This window comes from Hyla sarda, unplaced genomic scaffold (genome assembly GCF_029499605.1).
Source record: "Hyla sarda isolate aHylSar1 unplaced genomic scaffold, aHylSar1.hap1 scaffold_332, whole genome shotgun sequence".
NCBI classification, from domain to species: Eukaryota; Metazoa; Chordata; class Amphibia; order Anura; family Hylidae; genus Hyla; species Hyla sarda.
This window is the reverse complement of record NW_026610065.1, coordinates 22033-43661: the sequence shown is the minus strand read 5'-3', so window position 1 is coordinate 43661 and position 21629 is coordinate 22033. Positions and strand designations below refer to the sequence as shown.

The 21629-nt window shown below is 42.9% G+C and overlaps 1 pseudogene; it reads left to right on the top strand.

The window, feature by feature from the left end:
• The window catches only part of LOC130330293 (kinesin-like protein KIF14), a 79635-nt pseudogene that overhangs the window by 38440 nt on the left and 19566 nt on the right, over positions 1-21629 (top strand).

The window sequence follows — 21629 nt, the reverse complement described above, 5'->3', positions numbered from 1 at the left end:
TGCTCTGGGGGCATGCCGCATTTAGGAAGCCCCTATGGTGCCAGAACAGCAAAAAAAAAACACATGGCATACCATTTTGGAAACTAGACCCCTCGGGGAACGTAACAAGGGGTAATGTGAACCTTAATACCCTACAGGTGTTTCACGACTTTTGCATATGTAAAAAAATATATATTTTTTTTACCTAAAATGCTTGGTTTCCCAAAATTTTTACAATTTTAAAAAGGGTAATAGCAGAAAATACCCACCAAAATTTGAAGCCCAATTTCTCCCGATTCAGAAAACACCCCATATGGGTGTGAAAAGTGCTCTGCTGGCGCACTACAGGTCTCAGAAGAGAAGGAGTCACATTTGGCTTTTTGAAAGCGAATTTTGCTCTGGGGGCATGCCGCATTTAGGAACCCCCTATGGTGCCAGGACAGCAAAAAAAAACCACATGGCATACCATTTTGGAAACTAGACCCCTTGGGGAACGTAACAAGGGGTAATTTGAACCTTAATACCCTACAGGTGTTTCACGACTTTTGCATATGTAAAAAAATATATATTTTTTTTACCTAAAATGCTTGTTTTCCCAAAAATTTTACATTTTTTAAAAGGGTAATAGCAGAAAATACCCCCCAAAATTTGAAGCCCAATTTCTCCCGAGTACGGCGATACCCCATATGTGGCCCTAAACTGTTGCCTTGAAATACGACAGGGCTCCAAAGTGAGAGCGCCATGCGCATTTGAGGCCTAAATTAGGGACTTGCATAGGGGTGGACATAGGGGTATTCTACGCCAGTGATTCCCAAACAGGGTGCCTCCAGCTGTTGTAAAACTCCCAGCATGCCTGGACAGTCAACGGCTATCTGGCAATACTGGGAGTAGTTGTTTTGCAACAGCTGGAGGCTCCGTTTTGGAAACAGTGGCGTACCAGACGTTTTTCATTTTTATTGGGGAGGGGGGTTGTATAGGGGTATGTGTATATGTAGTGTTTTTTACTTTTTATTTTATTTTGTGTTAGTGTAGTGTAGTGTTTTTAGGGTACAGTCGCACGGGCGGGGGTTCACAGTAGTTTCTCGCTGGCAGTTTGAGCTACGGCAGAAAATTTGACGCAGCTCAAACTTGCAGCCGGATACTTACTGTAATCCTCCGCCCATGTGAGTGTACCCTGTACGTTCACATTGGGGGGGGGGGAACATCCAGCTGTTGCAAAACTACAACTCCCAGCATGTACGGTCTATCAGTGCATGCTGGGAGTTGTAGTTTTGCAACCGCTGGAGGCTCCGTTTTGGAAACAGTGGCGTACCAGACATTTTCATTTTTATTGGGGAGGGGAGGGGGGCTGTGTAGGGGTATGTGTATATGTAGTGTTTTTTACTTTTTATTTTATTGTGTGTTAGTGTAGTGTAGTGTTTTTAGGGTACAGTCACACGGGCGGGGGGTTCACAGTAGTTTCTCGCTGGCAGTTTGAGCTGCTGCAGAAATTTTGCCGCACCTTAAACTTGCAGCCGGATACTAACCGTAATCCTCCGCCCATGTGAGTGTACCCTGTACGTTCACATTGGGGGGGGGGACATCCAGCTGTTGCAAAACTACAACTCCCAGCATGTACGGTCTATCAGTGCATGCTGGGAGTTGTAGTTTTGCAACAGCTGGAGGCACACTGGTTGTGAAACACCGAGTTTGGTAACAAACTCAGTGTTTTGCAACCAGTGTGCCTTCAGCTGTTGCAAAAGCTACAACCCCCAGCATGTACGGACAGCGGAAGGGCATGCTGGGTGTTGTAGTTATGCAACAGCTGGAGGCATACTACTTTGGCTGGGGATGCTGGGGATTGTAGTTATGCAATAGCTGGAGACACACTGGTTTACTACTTAACTCAGTGTGCCTTCAGCTGTTGCAAAACTACAACTCTCAGCAGTCACCGACAGCCAACGGGCATGCTGGGAGTTGTAGTTATGCAACCACCAGATGCACTACTACAACTCCCAGCATGCACTTTAGCTGATTGTGCAAGCTGGGAGTTGTAGTTACACAACAGCTGAAGGTACACTTTTCCATAGAAAGAATGTGCCTCCAGCTGTTGCAAAACTACAAGTCCCAGCATGCCCATAAGGGCATGCTGGGAGTTGTGGTGGTCTGCCTCCTGCTGTTGCATAACTACAGCTCCCAGCATGCCCTTTTTGCATGCTGGGAGCTGTTGCTAAGCAACAGCAGGAGGCTGTCACTCACCTCCAACGATCCTCGCCGCATCAGGTCAGTCCCTCGTCGTCTCCGCCGCCGCCGCCGCTGCTCCTGGGGCCCCGATCCCAACAGGGGCGCCGGGGATCGGGGTCCCCAGCACCCGGGGTGCACGTCCCGCACCCGCTCACGTCCTCCGGAAGAGGGGCGGAGCGGGTTGCGGGAGTGACACCCGCAGCAGGCGCCCTGATTGGTCGGCCGGTAATCCGGCCGACGAATCAGGGCGATCGTGAGGTGGCACCAGTGCCACCTCACCCCTGCTGGCTATGGCTGTTCGGGGCCGTCTCTGACGGCCCCGATCAGCCAATAATTCCGGGTCACCGGGTCACTGGAGACCCGATTGACCCGGAATCCGCCGCAGATCGCTGGACTGAATTGTCCAGCGATCTGCGGCCATCGCCGACATGGGGGGTTATAATGACCCCCCTGGGCGATATGCCCCGATGCCTGCTGAACGATTTCAGCAGGCATCGGGGACCGGCTCCGCTCCAGATGGTTGCGGGGGGCCGGTAAAACACATGACGTTCTCATACGTCATGTGTCCTTAAGGACTCGGAAATGGAGACGTATGAGAACGTCATGTGTCCTTAAGGGGTTAAAGGGGTATTCCAGGCCAAAACTTTTTTTTTTTAAATATCAACTGGCTCCGGAAAGTTAAACAGATTTGTAAATTACTTCTATTAAAAAATCTTAATCCTTCCAATAGTTATTAGCTTCTGAAGTTGAGTTGCTGTTTTCTGTCTAACTGCTTTCTGATGACTCACGTCCCGGGAGCTGTCCAGCTCCTATGGGGATATTTTCCCATCATGCAAGGGATATTCTCCCATCATCATTGAGCAGTTGGACAGAAAACTTCAGAAGCTAATAACTATTGGAAGGATTAAGATTTTTTTTAATAGAAGTAATTTACAAATCTGTTTAACTTTCCGGAGCCAGTTGATATATAAAAAAAAGTTTTTGCCTGGAATACCCTTTTAACCTGTCCTCACTCACTTAGGTATCCTGTAAGACTAGTGTTTCCCAACCAGGGTGCCTCCAGCTGTTGCAAAACTACTGGGAGCTTCTGGGAGTTGTAGTTTTGCAACAGCTGGAGGAAACCTGGTTGGGAAACAATGTTTTTGACTAATAGAGGATTTACTTTGCACTACTTTATTGCAGTGTTTCCCAACCAGGGTGCCTTCAGCTGTTGTAAAACTACAACTTCCAGCATGTCCTGACAGCCTTTGGCTGTCCGGGGATGCTGGGAGGTGTAGTTTTGCAACAGCTGGAGGCACCCTGATTGGGTAACCCTGACTTATTGAATGGGATTCCTTTATTCCATAAGATAATGGGTTGTCCCTTTTTTTTTTTACACGTGATATATACTACTTTTAATAATTTGCACTGTAATTAATAGGATTGCTCTGTTCTCAATCCAGGGTCCCATTGCTCTTCCATTGAACTTTGTTCGTGTCTGTCATTCATCATAACGCGAACGCAGCGATGACACCTAAGTTACTAAAAATGTAGCCACAGGCATCCTTAGAGCGGTGCCCCATAATGCATTGGACGGGCCGTCACATACAGCTGGAGGGAAATAAGGAGGGTGAACTCTTTAAAAAGTTTCACAGCTAGAAGGAAAAAGCTGTGTGACAGGTCCCTGCGGCAACAAGTTTAACACTGTGTGTGCCAAAGCAAATATCCCATGTATAGAGCTTTCTAACTTGAGCCACTGCAATATCCTGCATCCAATGATGTCTTTGTAATAAAAAAAATTAAGTTTTAAATAAAATAATTGGTGCATTTACAGATAGAAGTACATGTAAAAAAATTCAAATTGAACACTGCACTCCAGAAGATGAAATGTGAAGTTGTATTCACCCATCAGATACAAAAGTCCAACGCTTCGACCTTTCTAAAACTGGAGGATTTTAAGCTGGTCGCAACGTTGCATCAATGTATCTGATGGGTAAATAAAGCTTCATGATTCACTAAATACCTTTTTAGAGTGCAGTCTACCATTTTTGTTTTTGACTTCTGCATATTAATATCTGTAAGCTTATCTGTAAATGCATTATTTTATATAATTATAATAAGTTTTTTTATACAAAATGTAGATATTAAATTTGTGCATTTCCAAATATAAGCACATGTAAATATGCAGAAGTAAGACAAAGAAAAACAAAAAGACTGCACTCCAGAAGGTAACCAGTGAATCATGAAGTTTTTATTCACCCATCAGATAAAGATGCAAAATTTTGACCTTACAATAAGGTCTTTCTCAAGCAGGTCAAAACGTTGCATCCTTGTTTCTGTGGCGTGGAAAAAAAACTTCAGGATTCACTGGACAACTTCTGGAGTGCAGTCTTCCATTTTTGTTTATTACATCTGCATTTTTACATGTGCTTATCTGTGATATGGATTTCATCAGTGACCTAGTAAATATCTAACCCCATCAAAATTCGTTAAGTAAATTACACAGACACACATTGTCAGTGATAACCTTTTTATTACTGAGTCGTCCAGTTATATAGACATTGCAATTAGCATAATTTCCCGCCCTCACTAGGGAGGTGAATATGTCCTTGGCATACCATATAAGGTATGGCCTTTTGTTTAGATTTTTTAAAGGCTTTTAGGCATTGGCCAGTGCAGGAAATTCCTTACACGGAGGAGGGGTTTTTCAAACTCTTCAGTGTACTTTAGACGACCCATGGCTTGCCCATAGACCCACTTAGCCTCAGACTTATGGAGTCAGATGCTGTCCCTATGGTTCCCTGGTTTCATAGATGGCATTGAAGCTCTGTAATTGGGTATAGGCTTCATCAGTAGTCTAGAAGTCCAAATTCGTCATCACTGGCATGGCATTCTCAACAACCTTCCCACACAACCTTCCCACACAAGGCAAAACACAACACACAACAGCAATGATTATGAAGAGTATAAGTATGGTTATTTTACCATTGGGTCCTTTTTTGGCTGGGATTTATGTGCAACAGGTCTCCCCAAACATTTTACATACCCCCCTTTTTCCCGCTAACACCATATCTAGTGCCATACGGTTTTGGAATGTTAGTGGATGTGGAATTTCATAGTGGATGTGGCATGTTCGGCCTGACATTTAAGAGCATCCACTGAGAAATGTATGAATCTCTGCTGTTTATAATAGATATAATTAATCCAGTCTACATTCTTGTTTATGGAAATCTGGGGTATTAGACTCAAATACGGCTTTTACTTGATCTCTAGCTTTAAACTCATATGGTACCCCCCTTGGGACTCCTATAGCATCAATATACACCTGGGGGTCAAGGCTCCCAGTAAGGGCTGCATGTTTACTTCTGGAGTGTGGTTCTGGTTCCTCTGTAGGTTTGGTAGGAAAAATGTGTATAGGCATAAGAGCCTTGACTAATGTGCACTCTCCAGTCCAATTCCCTTCTAATCTGGTTCTGAGCCATCCCACTGGCTAGGCCTATCCTTTCTATTTGTTTTCACTAAGTATTCCTTTTCCTTTCATACTTTTAAATTATATTATCACCCACTAAGATGCTTATTTCGCACTGCTATTTGTACAGGACACCAATGTTCACCCACTGATTCTCCTCAATGTCACATCCTAACAATCCGTTGTGATTATCTTTTCCTCTGGAACAACCATGGTTATGTACAGACATAAATTTATCAGAGAGAATATATAGATATCAGACCATTAGATCAATTAGTTATGTCTAATCCTTTCATGATGTTTATAAACGGTGTGCTCAGTCTTCTTCCTTTCATCAGTTCATCCAGTCCATTTGTTTGCACAATTACCCTATAAAAACTCAGGATTCACAGTCTTTTGCAACATCTAGTGGATATTCTTAGATGCATCTATACGGGATAATCATATGTAAGTGTCTCTTTCCTCACTTATTTTGTGACACACACACACTCAATCATGGATTTAGGGAAATGGGTAACAATTACAGAATCTGAACTAGGCACAACTTTACAAAAGGTTCCTAGTTATATCGTTACTGTATCTATGGTTAGGGAATCAGTATAGACAAGGACATACTTATATCGGTCCACCTTAGGCAGTTAGATGAAGTCTTCTTAGTCTCCTGAAACAGGTAAGATGGTCATGGAGTGTCAGACAGGCACCTTTTAATGTTTTACCTAGGTCATAACAGATGCAAATAACGAGTCTGTACAAACCTTCTTTTTGCATTGTTGAATCCTGAGCAATGTACGGACATTACTACAGCTAGCTCCCTTCTGCTTAGTGTATGGGGCCATATATGTTACAATGGGGTACAAGACTGTTGGCACACAGTCTCTTACTAACTCTCCAGAGCAGTCTTTGCCCCGTACCACCTCTTTCTTCTTCCATTAGTCTCTCTCAGCATGCATTGCTGGTTCCTGCAAGAGCCCTAACCAGACAGATCCACACTCCCCATCCACCTGCACACTCTGTACCATAACTGTGGGGAGGACAGGAGCTCTGCAGCCTTGGCAGCCTTCTCCACCATCCAGTCCCCTTAGCTTCTGGGGGTTGTTTCCTTCATGTGGATATTATCTTTTGTAATGGCTACCTTCTCTGATAGTTTTAGGAGTTTGAACACTTGAATTACAAGCTACAGATTCTACACTTGATTGGTTTGCCCAAGGATTCAAGAAAACCTTTATTCCAATAGGCCCATACTCTGGGCGGTAATATAAAAGTGTACTTATACTCCTTATCTTGCCTTTAGATATCTTACACATCTCAGTGAATATCTTCAACTCTAGTTTTTGAACAAACAGCTTGAGTAGTTTATTAAAGTAGAACTTAATTCTACGTGTGGTCACCATATATCCTGTCTTGTGTACTACATCTTTGCATCACTTGGAGCAAGCTTACATTTGCAATTCAGCATCAACCATGGATTCTCTAATATCTTATTATGGCTCTTGAATTCTTAACTGCATAAGTTCAAGACAGTCAATCCTAATCTGAAGGTAGAAAAGCTACCAAAGAGCAGGGTTCTTATTCTGCAACTTCGTATTACACTAAATTATGATTATAAAGTTATCCACTCACAATTGATGTTGTTTAAATAAATTTAATGTAGAATGTATAGGTATATCACATTATGTATACATGTACTATGGACATACTCAATTTCAAACAGTAGATATATATTTCCTTCAAGTCTAATGTGACTTTGTGTTTCAGGAGAGGAGGCTGTCATTCTCCCTATCAGCCCCACCTTTCTCCTCCCACTCCTGTCACTGGTCACCAACCCTTTGAGTCTGGGTCTTTGTTTTCCCTCAGTGTAGATCAGTCATCAATTAACCTCCTGAATGTCTAGTAACTTACTGGATTCCTGTCAGTTTACATGAGGACATACAATACACATATAATGTAATAATACTGACATGTACAAATACTCAATGTACAACACATAGGGCCCAACACACATTCTAACCAAAAATGTAAATGAATAGAAAAAAAAAATCTACAGAGCGTTCAAAAATTGGAAAAATCACCTTCAATGCGCATTGTTTATAATGAAATACTCATTAGCTGACTTTAAATGCTTAGGTAATTATCAATTAAATTGTGAGCAATTTTTTTTATAACTTCTTCTCTAGTTACTCCTATAATATAATTAGACAATCACCTTTCCTGATACACTTCATTTCTGGCATCCATCTTGTGCAACTGTGAAAACAAAACTCCATTAGGAAATTAATATCATAAAATAGGTTCAATTTATACCATGTGGATTTTCTTTTGTTCTTTAACAATCTAAAAAGAATCCATTACAACACAAACTTACATAAACAGCTTCAACCATGCTTTCACTCAGCTTTCCTAGAGACCTACCATGCCCTCTGCATTCCATAGCACTAAGCACTCCTCATCATCTTCACTTTTGCGTCAAACATTGGAAAAAAAACAACTCCATTCCATCTCCATTCATGGAACCTCACACATCTGGGCATAAATAATATCTCTTATTCAACATTCTATCAACAGGCTACCAAAATGTATGTACATCAGTGTTAATTTCATTACCTAATTATTTTGATTATAATTATAACAGTTCAGATGACTACAATATAACTAAAGCAAATCATAATTTGCTCTCAAGAATCACACTGCTGTATAGGCATACTGTATATAAAACTGCTAAATATGAATACTTCTGCCCATCAACAATCAGTATATTTCAAACTTTCAACTTCCTTAATATCCATAGTGCATACATCACTCACCACATGCTTTTCCATCATCTCCATTTTGTTTCTTTTTAATCTTATCCAACTGCTGACAACAATCTGCTCCTCTTTTACTTGTCTTATCACTTGTATACATCATTAACTTTTGGACTAACATATCAGCTTGCTCAACAACACAATGCATACAGTTATTTGTCTACTCAAACTACTATATCCAATACCACTAAGGAGCATTCTTTGGGAAATAATTGGGTAATCCTACTCAACAACTTAGTTTACAACACACACACGGTTTTGAAATTTCTGAGGGTAGTATAACTCCCATCATACCTTCCTATCATCCCTTTACACACACACACAATCAGTTTCTCCAGCCCCCATTACCATCTATACGCTTCCCATCTTTGCAAACTCATACATCCTTCCCTTGGCTTTTTTGCTAATCTTCCTACAGCTCCGTCACCAATTTGACCTTTTGTACAGCAGTCCCTTCCCCCTCTTCTTATTTCAGCAACTATACCAGTGAGGTAATTTGCTTCTCACTGTCTTACATCTTGCCCAAAGGCCCCCTTTGTGCTATTCAAGGTGGTACCTCCAGCTGCTGCACAAACCACTCTGCTTTCTGCAAACTACAAACAGGTCCCAGGGATATGTTTCGTCAGTCCCGTGTCATGCCTTCTGGTATATACTCTGGCCTTGGCATGCCATATAAGGTATGGTCTTTCTGTTTCGGTTTTTGGAAGGCTTTTAGGCATTGGCCAGGACAGGAAATTCCTTACACGGGGGGAAACGAGGAGCAGCGTTGGCATGGAGGATGGGCCTTGTCAAATTAGTCTTTCTATACTGGATACATATACATATATCCATTACATCTGTAGATGTGTTAATTATTTTATTTATATTTCTTTATTTAAAATGTATGTATAAAATTGTGTATTTACAGATAAGCATATGCAGAATTAAAAAAGAAAAACAAAAATGGAGAACTGTACTCCAGAAGTTATTAGGTAAATCGGGAAGTTTTATTCACTCATCAGAAACAAGGATGCAATGTTTCGACCTTACTATGAGGTTAAGCAGGTCAAAAGTTGCATCCTTGTATTTGATGGATAAATAAAACTTCACGATTCACTGGATACTTTTTAATGTGAGTCTTAATTTTTTTTTACGTTACTTGGATGCGAATGGCCTTGGTCAGGCTAAGAGGACTGAGCACCCACGGACTCTTAAAGGGGTACTCCGGTGGAAAACATTTTTTTTTAAATCAACTGGTGCCAGAAAGTTACAGATTTGCAAATTTATTTAAAAATCTTAATCCTTCCAGTACATATCAGCTGCTGTATGCTCCACAGGAAGTTCTTTACTTCTTGAATTTCCTTTCTGTCTGACCACAGTGCTCTCTACTGACACCTCTGTCCATGTCAGGAACTATCCAAAGCAGGAACAAATCCCCATAGCAAATCTCTCCTGCTCTGGCCAGTTCTTGACATGGACAGATGTGTCAGCAGAGAGCACTGTGGTTAGACAGAAAACAATTATAATACTTCCTCTTTGGCATACAGCAGCTAAGTACTGGGAGGAATAACTTTAAAAAATATATATAATTAATTTACAAATGTGTTTTAACCCTTGGGCACAAGTTGATTTAAAACAAAAGTTTTCAACCGGTGTAGCCCTTTTTAAGTCATGCCCATTCCATATTTAGCTTGATTTTATAAATGTGCAGAAGATGACATGACTGCTGCATGGACTTTCAGTAAGGTCCTAACATGATCCTGCACACTGTGAAGGAACAGCTAAAAGGAGCTTACATGCAGTAAGTTACCAGACGTAGGGAAGGAATTATGACTACAGGAAAACTCTCAATAGTCTGATGTGCAAACTAAAGCCTTTTTCTCTCTCCACTTTTAGACTTGGCTAGAATTGGGTAATAAACAGAGGGCCACAGCAGCTACAGGAATGAATGATAAGAGCTCCCGCTCACATTCTGTGTTCACACTGTCAGTGACACAAACAAGGGTAAGATTGGATATATCTGGATACAGGAGATTTTAAGCAACCTTGTTTGTTTAACATAAAACTGTGACCACTTCTAGAGGGAAATTTTTGAAGGGGAGATTCATGACCACACGAGAACGAGCAGAGTCAACCTGATAGACTTGGCAGGAAGTGAGCGCTGCAGCTCTGCACAGACCAGCGGGATACGATTAAAGGTATGTGTTCTGGAATTTCTAGATATAAACTGATTGCTGAATAATATGGAATTGGTAAGGTCCAAGAATGCTAGGCCTTTATTATGGTCAAGGCCTTGATTTACACACGTACCCGCAGCCTTTTATTTATGTCAAACTTTATTATTGTACACAAAGGACACACCATCAATAAGATGCAACTAATGGCCCTCCAGGTACAATATGATTGGTTCCAGGGTGACCATTGTATGTTGAGGCCATAAACATAAATAGGAAAAAGTGAGGAAGATGACTAATACAGAAAGCAAGTCTTGTATTTAAAACTAAGACAGTAATTTACAGCTTCCAGCAGCTCTTTATGTGAAGACAGGAGCTTCTTCAGGGTCCTATCCTGTACAGTGTCACAAAAATTAAAATGAAGCCATCCTGTTTCCGTGCAAAGTAGCTAATCTTGGTACAGGTGAAAAGTACAGTAGAATAGAACATGTAATACTTCACTCTACTTTTGGGGGGGCACACTACCAGACATACAGGTGTTTTACCAGTGAAATGCCCATTCTGATTGATCAGTTCTTCCAGCCAGTGACACGTTTCCCAGATCTGGACTGACCATAGCATTGAGTCTGGTTTCAAGTTACAATAGTCCAGAAAAGATCATTGTATGTTGGAAATAGTGACCTGAGGCCATTGAAATTTAAGAGTATTTGAAAGTTTGTCAGGCCCTGGTCTGTCACGAGTACACTACCCCCTGCGTCCTGTCCATTTGCTCCCCTGCATGCTTAACCACTTAAGGACCCAGGGCTTGAAGGTAAGCCCTGATGCCCTGGTACGTAAGGACCCAGGGCATACCTGTCTGTCCGTGGGAATTCTAGTCCCCACCACTCGTTGGGCGGGTACCATACTGCGATGCCTGCTCAAAACGTTCAGCAGGCACCCCATGCAAACCCCTCGGGGGTGTCCTGAGATCCCCCCCCCCCCCCCCCAATGTCACTGATCACTGGTCAACTCAGACCTGCGATTAGCAGCGATTCCGGGTCAATCGGGTCTCTGGTGACTCGGAAAACAAGGGTGATAAGTACCAGCAGGAGTGAGGTGGCACGGGTGCCACCTCATGATTCTGTGATTAGTTGTTGACGACCAATCAATCACCGTGCCGGCTGGGAGGTGAACGGGCAGCGATCGGGCAAGTTGGGGGGTCCCTTACCTGTCCATTGCGGCAGGCGGGGCTCCCTGGCGGAGGTCTCCGGGTGGTGGCGGCAGCAGCGTCCTCAGTGGCATGCTGGGCGATGTAGTAGTGTGCCTCCAACTGTTGCATAACTACAGCTCCCAGCATGCCCTTAGGCTGTCAATGCATGCTGAGTTGTAGATTTGCAACAGCTAAAAGCACATTGGTTGCGAAACACAGTTAAGTAACAAACTATGTTTTGCAACCAGTGTGCCTCCAGCTGTTGCATAACTGCAACTCCCAGCATGCACGGACAGCCAAAGTTGTACTTTTGTAATAGCTGGAGGTTTGCCCCCCCCCACAAATGTGAATGTACAGGGTATATTCACACAGGCGGGGTTTAAAGTGAGTTTCCTGCTGCAAGTTTGAACTGTGGCAAATTTTCCCTGCAGCTCCAACTCCCAGCAGGAAACTCGCTGTAAACCCCAGCCCGTGTGAATGTACTCTAAAACACTATACTACACCTACACAAAATAAAAAGTAAAAAACTACATATACACATACCCCTACAGTCATTCTGCCCCCCCCCCCTTCTCACCCCCAGTAAAGAAAAAAGTCTTGTATGCCACGATTTCCAAGACAGAGCCTCCAGCTGTTGAAAATCAACAACTCCCAGTATTGCCGAACAGCCACTGACTGTCAAGGCATGCTGGGAGTTCTGCAACAGCTGTAGACACCCTGTTTGGGAAACACTGTTGAAGGATATTTTGGTGGTGGATGCAAATCCCCAATTTAGGTCTCGTGTGGCGCTCTCTCTCTTTGGAGCCCTGTTGTTTTTCAAGAAAACAGTTTAGTGCCACATATGGGGTATTTCTGTACTTTGGAGAAATTGTGTTACAAATTTTTTGGGGGGGGGGGGGCTTTGTCTCCTTTTACCCCTTATGAAAAGGTAAAGTTGGAGTCTGCACCAGCATTTTAATGTAACATTTTAATTTTTTACACTGACATGCTGATGTTGCCCCATACTTATATATTTCACAAGCGGCAAAAGGAAATGCCACATGTGGATGCAAAGTGCTCTGCGGGTGCTCAACGTGGCTCAGAAGTGAGAGCGCACCATGTACATTTGAGGACTAAATTGGTGGTTTGCACAGGGGTGGCTGATATTACAGTGGTTCTGATATAAAGGCAAAAGAATAAATACCCCCATGTGACCCCATTTTGGAAACTACACTCCTCACAGAATGTAACAAGGGGTATAGTGAGCCTTAAAACCCCACAGGTGTTTGACACATTTTCGTTAAAGTTGGATGTGAAAATGAATAAAAAAAATGTCGAAAAAATACTGGTGTCACCCTACATTTTTCATTTTCACAAGGGAAAATAGGAAAAAAGCCCCCCAAAATTTATAGCCCCATTTCTTCTGAGTATGGAAATATCCCATATGTGGATGTAAAGTGCTCTGTGGGCGCACTACAATGCTCAGAAGAGAAGCAGCTCCATTGGACTTTTGGAGAGAGAATGTGTCCAAAATTAAAGGCCATGTGTGCTTACAAAGCCCCCATGGTACAAGAACAGTGGACCCCCCCCTCACATGTGACCTCATTTTGACAACTACACCCCTCACCGAATTTAATAAGGGGTGCAGTGAGCATTTACACCCTACTGGTGTCTGATATATTTTGTGAACAGTGGGCTGTGAAAATGAAAATTTTTAATTTGCACAGCCCACTGTTAGAAAAATCAGTCAGACACCAGTGGGGTGTAAATGCTCCCTGCACCCCTTAATAAATCCTGTGAGGGGTTTAGTTTCCAAAATAGGGTCACGGGGGGGGGGGTGTGTCCAATGTTCTGGCACCAAGGGGGGGCTTTGTAAACGCACATGGCCCCTGACTTCTATTCCAACCAAATTCTCTCTCCAAAAGCTCAATGGTGCTCCTTCTCTTCTGAGCATTGTAGTTCGCCCGCAGAGAACTTTACATCCACATATGGAGTATCTCCTTACTCAGAAGAAATGGTGTTACAAATTTTGGGAGGCATTTTCTCCTATTACCACTTGAGAAAATTAAGAATTTGGGTTAACACCAGCATCTTAGTGAAAAAAATCCTACATTTCTTTTTAACGTCCCAATTTAGCAGCTCACTGTACCCCTTGTTAAATGCCTTGAGGGGTGTAGTTTCCAAAATAGTATGGCGTGTATTTAAAATTTTTTTTTTTATTGCTGTTCTGGCACCATAGGGGCTTCCTAAATGTGACATGCCCCCCAAAAAACATTTCTGAAAAACTCTCTCTCCAAAATCCCATTGTCGCTCCTTCCCTTCAAAGCCCTCTAGTGCACCCACAGAGCACTTAACATCCACATATTAGGTATTTCCTTACTCGAGAGAAATTGGTCTACAAATTTTAGGGTGATTTCTATCCTTTTTACCACTTGTAAAAATTGGGTCTACAAGAACATGTGTGTAAAAAATAAATAAATAAATAAATAAATAAAAAAAAAGCTAAAAAAAATTAGATTTTGATTTTTCTTTGTTGCTATTCCTGTGGAACACCTAAAGGGTTAACACACTTACTGAATGTCATTTTGAATACTTTGAAGGGTGCAGTTTTTATAATGGGGTCATTTATGGGGTATTTCTAACATGAAGGCCCTTCAAATCCACTTCAAAACTGAACTGGTCCCTGAAAAATTCCGACTGAAAATTTTGTGGAAAATTGCTGCTGAACTTTGAAGCCCTCCTGATGTCTTCCAAAAGTGAAAACATGTCAACTTTATGATGCAATCATAAAGTAGACATATTGTATATGTGAATTAATATATAATTTATTTTGGATATACATTTTCCTTTTATAAGCAGAGTTTCAAAGTAAAAAAATGCAAAATTTTCAAATATTTAATCAAATTTTGGAATTGTTCACCAAGAAGTATGAACAAAAATTTACCACTAACATAAAGTAGAATGTCACAAAAAACTATCTCTGAATCAAAATGAAAAGTAAAAGCATCCCAGAGTTATTGATGCTAAAAGTGACAAGTGGTCAGATGTGCAAAAAATGCTCGGGTCCTTAATGTGAAAATGGGTTGGGTACTTAAGGGATTAACCCCGCATGTTCTGACTAACAAAGAAGTAACTGCAAGAAGACCCTGGTGAGTGGTCCGCATTTTTTCTCTACATATTACGTGTTCCGATACTGTGTCTTCTACTTACGTGTCAGCACCTGAAAGGCACAGTTTAGCTTCTAGGGGCCGTTAACTGCGATAATCCCAGTCTCCATACCTGAGGTGCATACACACTTGGTGATGCTGAGTATACTTCTATTTGGATTATGTTTTCCTGGTGTTATTACTGGAGCTGTCTGGTCTATCCTGCCAGCCACTACCTGTACTGGGACTTCTGTTAGGGTAACAACCTAAGTCCAGCTTCCACACCCTAGAGTGGGATTAACAGTGAAAACTAAGACTCTGCTCTGGTCCAAAAGTCAAACTGGTTGGGTACGACTGTGGGTCCATACTTTTTTTTTTTTTTTTTGTAGTAATGAAGAGGCTGTCCCATTTTAAAAAGCTACTCTCATATACCCTAATGATAGGTAGCCACCTAATCGGGTTCCTTAACTCTTAACTGGTATTGAGTGGCATCATTTTGATCTGGAGGATCTGTCCTGTTTCAATACAAAAACAAGTCACTTATTGTCAGATTCAGCAGGAGCTGTTCCCAAGTTCCCTGTACATAAATTTGGGCACATACATACCTAAAGTTATTATCAGAACAAGCAGTAGTATTTTAAAGCCTAGAAACTCATTAAACCAGACCATCAGTATAAAACCATATTGCATTTAACTGCTAAAAATTGGGTATACTGAGGCCAAAGAGTCTAGTATTTGAATTCCATCCACATTGTGACAGAGTAAATTACAGCCAAAAGTTGTTGTTCTTTGGGATTTCTTTATAAGTTAATTAAGATTTCCATACAATAATGTCAATGCATTTATATAGACATCTCTCAGAACAGAAGTCTATCCACAGAGGCTGCTGGTGCTTTCTAAGCCTTCCATTGTTGCTCAACTAAGAAATTAAGTTTTCCCTGTTGCCCAATTTTCATTTTTTTTCTCTAATTTCATGAAAGGAAAACATCTGTTGGTGTAAAAACAGACTTATTTATACACTGCTCAAAAAAAACATAAAGGGAACACTAAGAACACATCCTAGATCTGAATGAATGAACCAATCGTATGAAATACTTCCGTCTATACATAGTTGAATGTGCTGACAACAAAATCGCACAAAATTTTCAACGGAAATCAAATTTATCAACCCATGGAGGTCTGGATATGGAGTCACACTCAAAATCAAAGTTGACCACACTACAGGCTGATCAAACTTTGATATAATGTCCTTAAAACAAGTCAAAATGAGGCTCAGTAGTGTGTGTGTGGCCTCCACGTGCCTGTATGATCTCCCTACAATGCCTGGCCATGCTCCTGATGAGGTGGCGGGTGGTCTCCTGAGGGATGTCCTTCTGGACTAAAGCATCTGCCAACCCCTGGACAGTCTGTGGTGCAACGTGGTGTTTGTAAATGGAGCGAGACATGAAGTCCCAGATGTGCGCAATCGGATTCAGGTCTGGGGAACGGGCGGGCCAGTCCATAGCATCAATGCCTTCCTCTTGCAGGAACTGTTGACACACTCCATCCACATGAGGTCTAGCTTTGTCTTGCATTAGGAGGAACCCAGAGCCAACCACACCAGAATATGTTCTCATAAGGGGTCTGAGGATCTCATCTCGGTTCCTAATGGCAGTCAGGCTACTCCTGGCAAGCACATGGAGGACTGTGCAGCCCCCCAAAGAAATGCCACCCCACACCATTACTGACCCACCGCCAAACCAGTCATGTTGGAGGATGTTGCAGGCAGCAGAACGTTCTCCACGGCGTCTCCATACTCACGTCTGTCACATGTGCTCAGCATGAACCTGCTTTCATCTGAAGAGCACAGGGTGCCAGTGGCGAATTTGCCAATCTTGGTGTTCTCTGGCAAATGCCAAATGTCCTGCACGGTGTTGTGCTGTAAGCGCAACCCCCACCTGTGGATGTCGGGCCCTTGTACAACCCCTCATGGAGTCTGTTTCTGACAGTTTGAGTGGACACATGCACATCATTTTGCAGGGCTCTGGCAGTGCTCCTTCTGATCCTCCTTGCACAAAGGTGGAGGTAGCGGTCCTGCAGCTGGGTTGTTGCCCTCCTACGGCCTCCTACACGTCTCCTGATGTACTGACTTATCTCCTGGTAGTGCCTCCATGCTCTGGACACTACGCCGACAGACATAGCAAACCACCTTGCCCCAGCTCGCATTGATGTGCCATCCTGGATGAGCTACCTGAGCCACTTGTGTGGGTTGTAGACTCTCTCCTGCTACCACTAGATTGAAAGCACCACAGCATTCAAAAGTGGCAAAAACATCAGCCAGGAAGCATAGGAACTGAGTCTATCCTCACCACTTGCAGAACCACTCCTTTATTGGGGTGTCTTGCTAATTACCTATAATTTCCACATGTTATCTGTTCCATTTGCACAACAGCATGGGAAAGTGATTGTCAATCAGTGTTACTTCCTGAGTGGACAGTGTGATTTCACAGAAGTGTAATTGACTTGGAGTTACATTGTGGTATTTAAGGGTTCCATTTATTTTTTATGAGCAGTGTACTCGTATGATGTGTAATATTCTTTTACAGATTTCTGAACATCACTTTGTAGTTTAAGCCTGTATTTTACAAAAAGCCTTGAATAAGAAGGCTTTACCCACAACTATTATCTATGCCTTATCTTTAGGACTGATTTCAGGGAGAACTATCCCAGCAGTCAGACGCCCCCCCAGTCTCGAACGGGAAACTGAGCAGCGTTTGCATATTCGATTAATTCATTGTCTTTGGGAGCTGCGGAAGATAGTTGAACAGTGTATTTGGCTATCCTCAGCAGTCCCCATAAAAAATAAATGCAGTGGTGGTGCACACGTGTTACTGCTGCTCCTTTTTCAGGGGATATACTATATTTTTTGCTCCATAAGATGCACTTAATCTCCCCCTCAAAAGTGGGAAGGAAATGTCTGTGCGTCTTATGGAGCGAATGTATGTGCCGATACCCGGCATTTGCATTGTATCGGGGACTCGTTTTAATGTCCCTGATACCAAGGCCGATACCTGCTGCAGTGCGGCCGCCCGCAGCCCCGTTATGCCGCCCGCAGCCCCTTTATGCCGCCCGCAGCCCCGTTCTGCCGCCCGCATCATGGCGTCCTATGGAGGAACATGTGACACACACATCACATGCTCCTCCAGAGGACGCTATGATGCGGACGGCAGAACGGGGAAGCGGATGGCAGAACAGGGGAGCGGAGCGGCAACCGCAAGTGAGCAACTACCATGGGGACACTATCTACAAGGGGGCCTGCTGTTTACAAGGGAGCACTGTCTACAAGGGGGGGCCTGCTGTTTACAAGGGGGCACTGTCTACAAGGGGGGGGGGGGCTGCTGTGTTTTTTTTTTTCTTGTTCTCCTCTAAAACCTAGGTGCATCTTATGGTTAGGTGCGTCTTATAGTGCAAAAAATACGGTACTCTCACAACCCCCCCCCCCCCCCCCCATTCTTAGCTCAACTCTGTTCCTAGTTCATGAATTCTTGGCTGCTGAAGGATAGGGAATAACTATTTATAGGCAAACCCTTTGTTCCTTTTCTACTAATATTTATATACTAATATTACTGGCTAATATTGGATTTGAATTTTAAGTCCCTCAAGACCCTCTGCTTGTCCCATTGGTGTAAACATCTGACCAAAGCAGGTCCCTTGCAATAAATTCAGCATCTAGGAAGCTGAATCCTTAGTGTTAAGCTTCCCTGATAACAAACTGTAAAGAATTTTAAGGAAAAATTCATAGCCTATTAAAAGATTGAGCCACCAAAATCTGATCAGCAGGGCGCTGACATTCAACACACCTGCTGATCAGCTGTTTGGGGCAAGCCATATTGCCTATGTTAGTTTATGGAACGGGAAGCCTCTGATCCATACCTTTTGTCACAAATCTACATGTCTTTTTCTCCTGCACCTCCCTATCACTATGCTCCCCTTCCCAGAGATTGCTATCTTAGTGAGCAACAGACTCCTTCATGTTATCCCTACCACTCAGTGTTGCAAGTCATTATATAGATCCAGACACTAAGCTTTCAAATGCACAACAAGCTCACATCTTCTACAGCAATATGCTCCCTCAAACAGCTGTTAAAGATTTGCATACATAGCACAAGATGTACACAGGAAGGCATTGGTACTTATGTAGGACACTGTATACTTATGGGGATTTCACAGAACCTAAACTACAGTTATCTGGAAGTATGGCTGCATGCTAAACTCAAGTCCCACCACTCATTTTTCTTGGAAAAGGAAGTATCATGAACAAAAACTTATCCCCTATATGCATAGAAACAAAAACATAGAATGTGTCGGCAGATAAGATACATTTGGCCCATCTAGTCTGCCCAATATTCTGAATCCTATCAATAGTCCCTGGCCCTATCTTATATGAAGGATAGCCTTATGCTTATCCCATACATGTTTAAAGGGGTACTCCGGTGTTTAGACATTTTATACCCTATCCAAAGGATAGAGGATAAAGATGCCCTACCACGGGAGTCCTGCCGCTGGGGACCCACGTGATCCTGCACGCGGCACCCCATTTGTAATCAGTCCCCGGAGCGTGTTCGCTCCGGGTCCGATTACAGGTGATCACAGGGCTGGCGGCGTGTGACGTCACGCCTGCGCCCCCGTGTGACGTCACGCTCCGCCCCTCAATGCAAGCCTACAGGAGGGGGCGTGATAGCTGTCATGCCCCCTCCCATAGGCTTGCATTGAGGGGCGGAGCGTGACATCACAAGGGGGTGCAGACGTGACGTCACATGCCGCCCGCCCTGTGATCGCCCGTAATCAGACCCGGAGCGAACACGCTCCAGGGACTGATTACAAACTGGGTCCCACGTGCAAGATCACGGGGGTCCCCAGCGGCAGGAGTCCCACGGTCAGGCATCTTATCCCCTATCCTTTGGATTGGGGATAAGATGTCTAAGCACCGGAGTACCCCTTTAAACTCCTTCACTGTATTTGCAGCGACCACTTCTGCAGGAAGGCTATTCCATGCATCCACTACTCTCTCAGTAAAGGAATACTTCCTGATGTTACTTTTAAACCTTTGCCCCTCTAATTTAAAACTGTTCTCTTGTGGTAGTTTTTCTTATTTTAAATCTCCTCTCCTCCTTTACCTTGTTGATTCCCTTTATGTATTTAAAAGTCTCTATCATATGCCCTCTGTCTCTTCTTTCTTCCAAGCTATACATGTTAAGGTCCTTTAACCTTTCCTGGTAAGTTTTGTCCTGCAATCCACGTACTAGTTTAATAGCTCTTCTTTGAACTCTCTCTAGAGTATCTATATCCTTTTGGCGATACGGCCTCCAGTACTGCGCAAAATACTCCAAGTGAGGCCTCACCAGTGTTCTTTACAGCGGCATAGGGGATACGTTTTAGATGGAGGGGCAGGGGTCGTCATGGCTCTTCTTGGGAACGGAGGATTTTGAACGCTCAGAAGTCCCCACCCCCATCACCATCACCATGAAGCGCAGCCAACATGCCCCCTCCATCTCTCTATGGGAGAGCCGAAGATAGCCGAACAGCCCTCCCATAAAGATATGCTTTTGCGGGGGTCCACATGCCCCATTCCCAGAGCCAGGGGTCCTGCGAATAGGGGATAGGTTTGTGCATGATATATCTCACTTTTAAAAGCAAAATAGAAAACAATACTTTCAACTCATGTTTCTAACTCTTCTTAATCAGCAATTCAAGACAGAGCAAGACTGAAGGTATCGCAAACCATGTAAATATGGGTATTGTCCAAAACCCTCTCTCTAGGCTTTGTCTGCTGACCTCTACAAGTTTTGCATATCAGGAGCATCTATAATTTACATACATATAGCAGCCCACTATGAGCCTTCCTCCCTTAGTATTTATACATTTAGAGGGGCATTTACAAAGAGTGGTGTGAATTCTAAACTATTTTAGAGCACAAAAGTTGCTATAATAGTTGCAGAAATGTGCCAAATTTATCAAACGGCGCCCGGACGTTGATCAATTTTGCTGATGCAATTTTTAAAAAAAGTTGCAGATTTTGTGTGGACATACAACTTTTGTGTGAAAAGTCGCATATACCATGACTCAAAAGTTGCACAGAAAATTTAGGGGAGGGCTGAATTGACCTTAGAAACCGCCTATGTCTGAGATTGTAGGACAATTTTGCTACACTCACACTTAGTAAATCAGTGACCACAGCACAAAGTGTTCTAAATGGGTAAAAATCATGGAAACGTTTCTAAAGCAATTGTTTCACAGAAAGTCACACGGACCCATTGTGCGACAAACATAGAGAAAAAAGCAGTTTCAAAAGCTTTCTAACTTTCTTAATAAATCCCCACCACTTACACAGTTTTTCTTTAGGTTAAGAGACTATTTCCCTTTTTCATAGTTATTGCTGACTTCATGTTCCCTGAATTTCAGGAAGGTGCCAGCATCAATAAGTCGCTGCTTACTCTGGGCAAAGTGATATCCGCTCTAGCAGAGATGTCAGATGTCCACAAGAGAAGTTTTATACCCTACAGAGAATCTCTACTCACTTGGTAAGTCATCTGCAGCCTCAGCACATGTGTTCATCTTGTTGGCTCATGATTCTAGGACTCAAGAGACCAGAATGCATTTTCCTCCCCTCAGGCCGTTTTCTGATATCAGCAGGAATTGTGCAATACAGTTATAATATGAAGTACCCAAAGG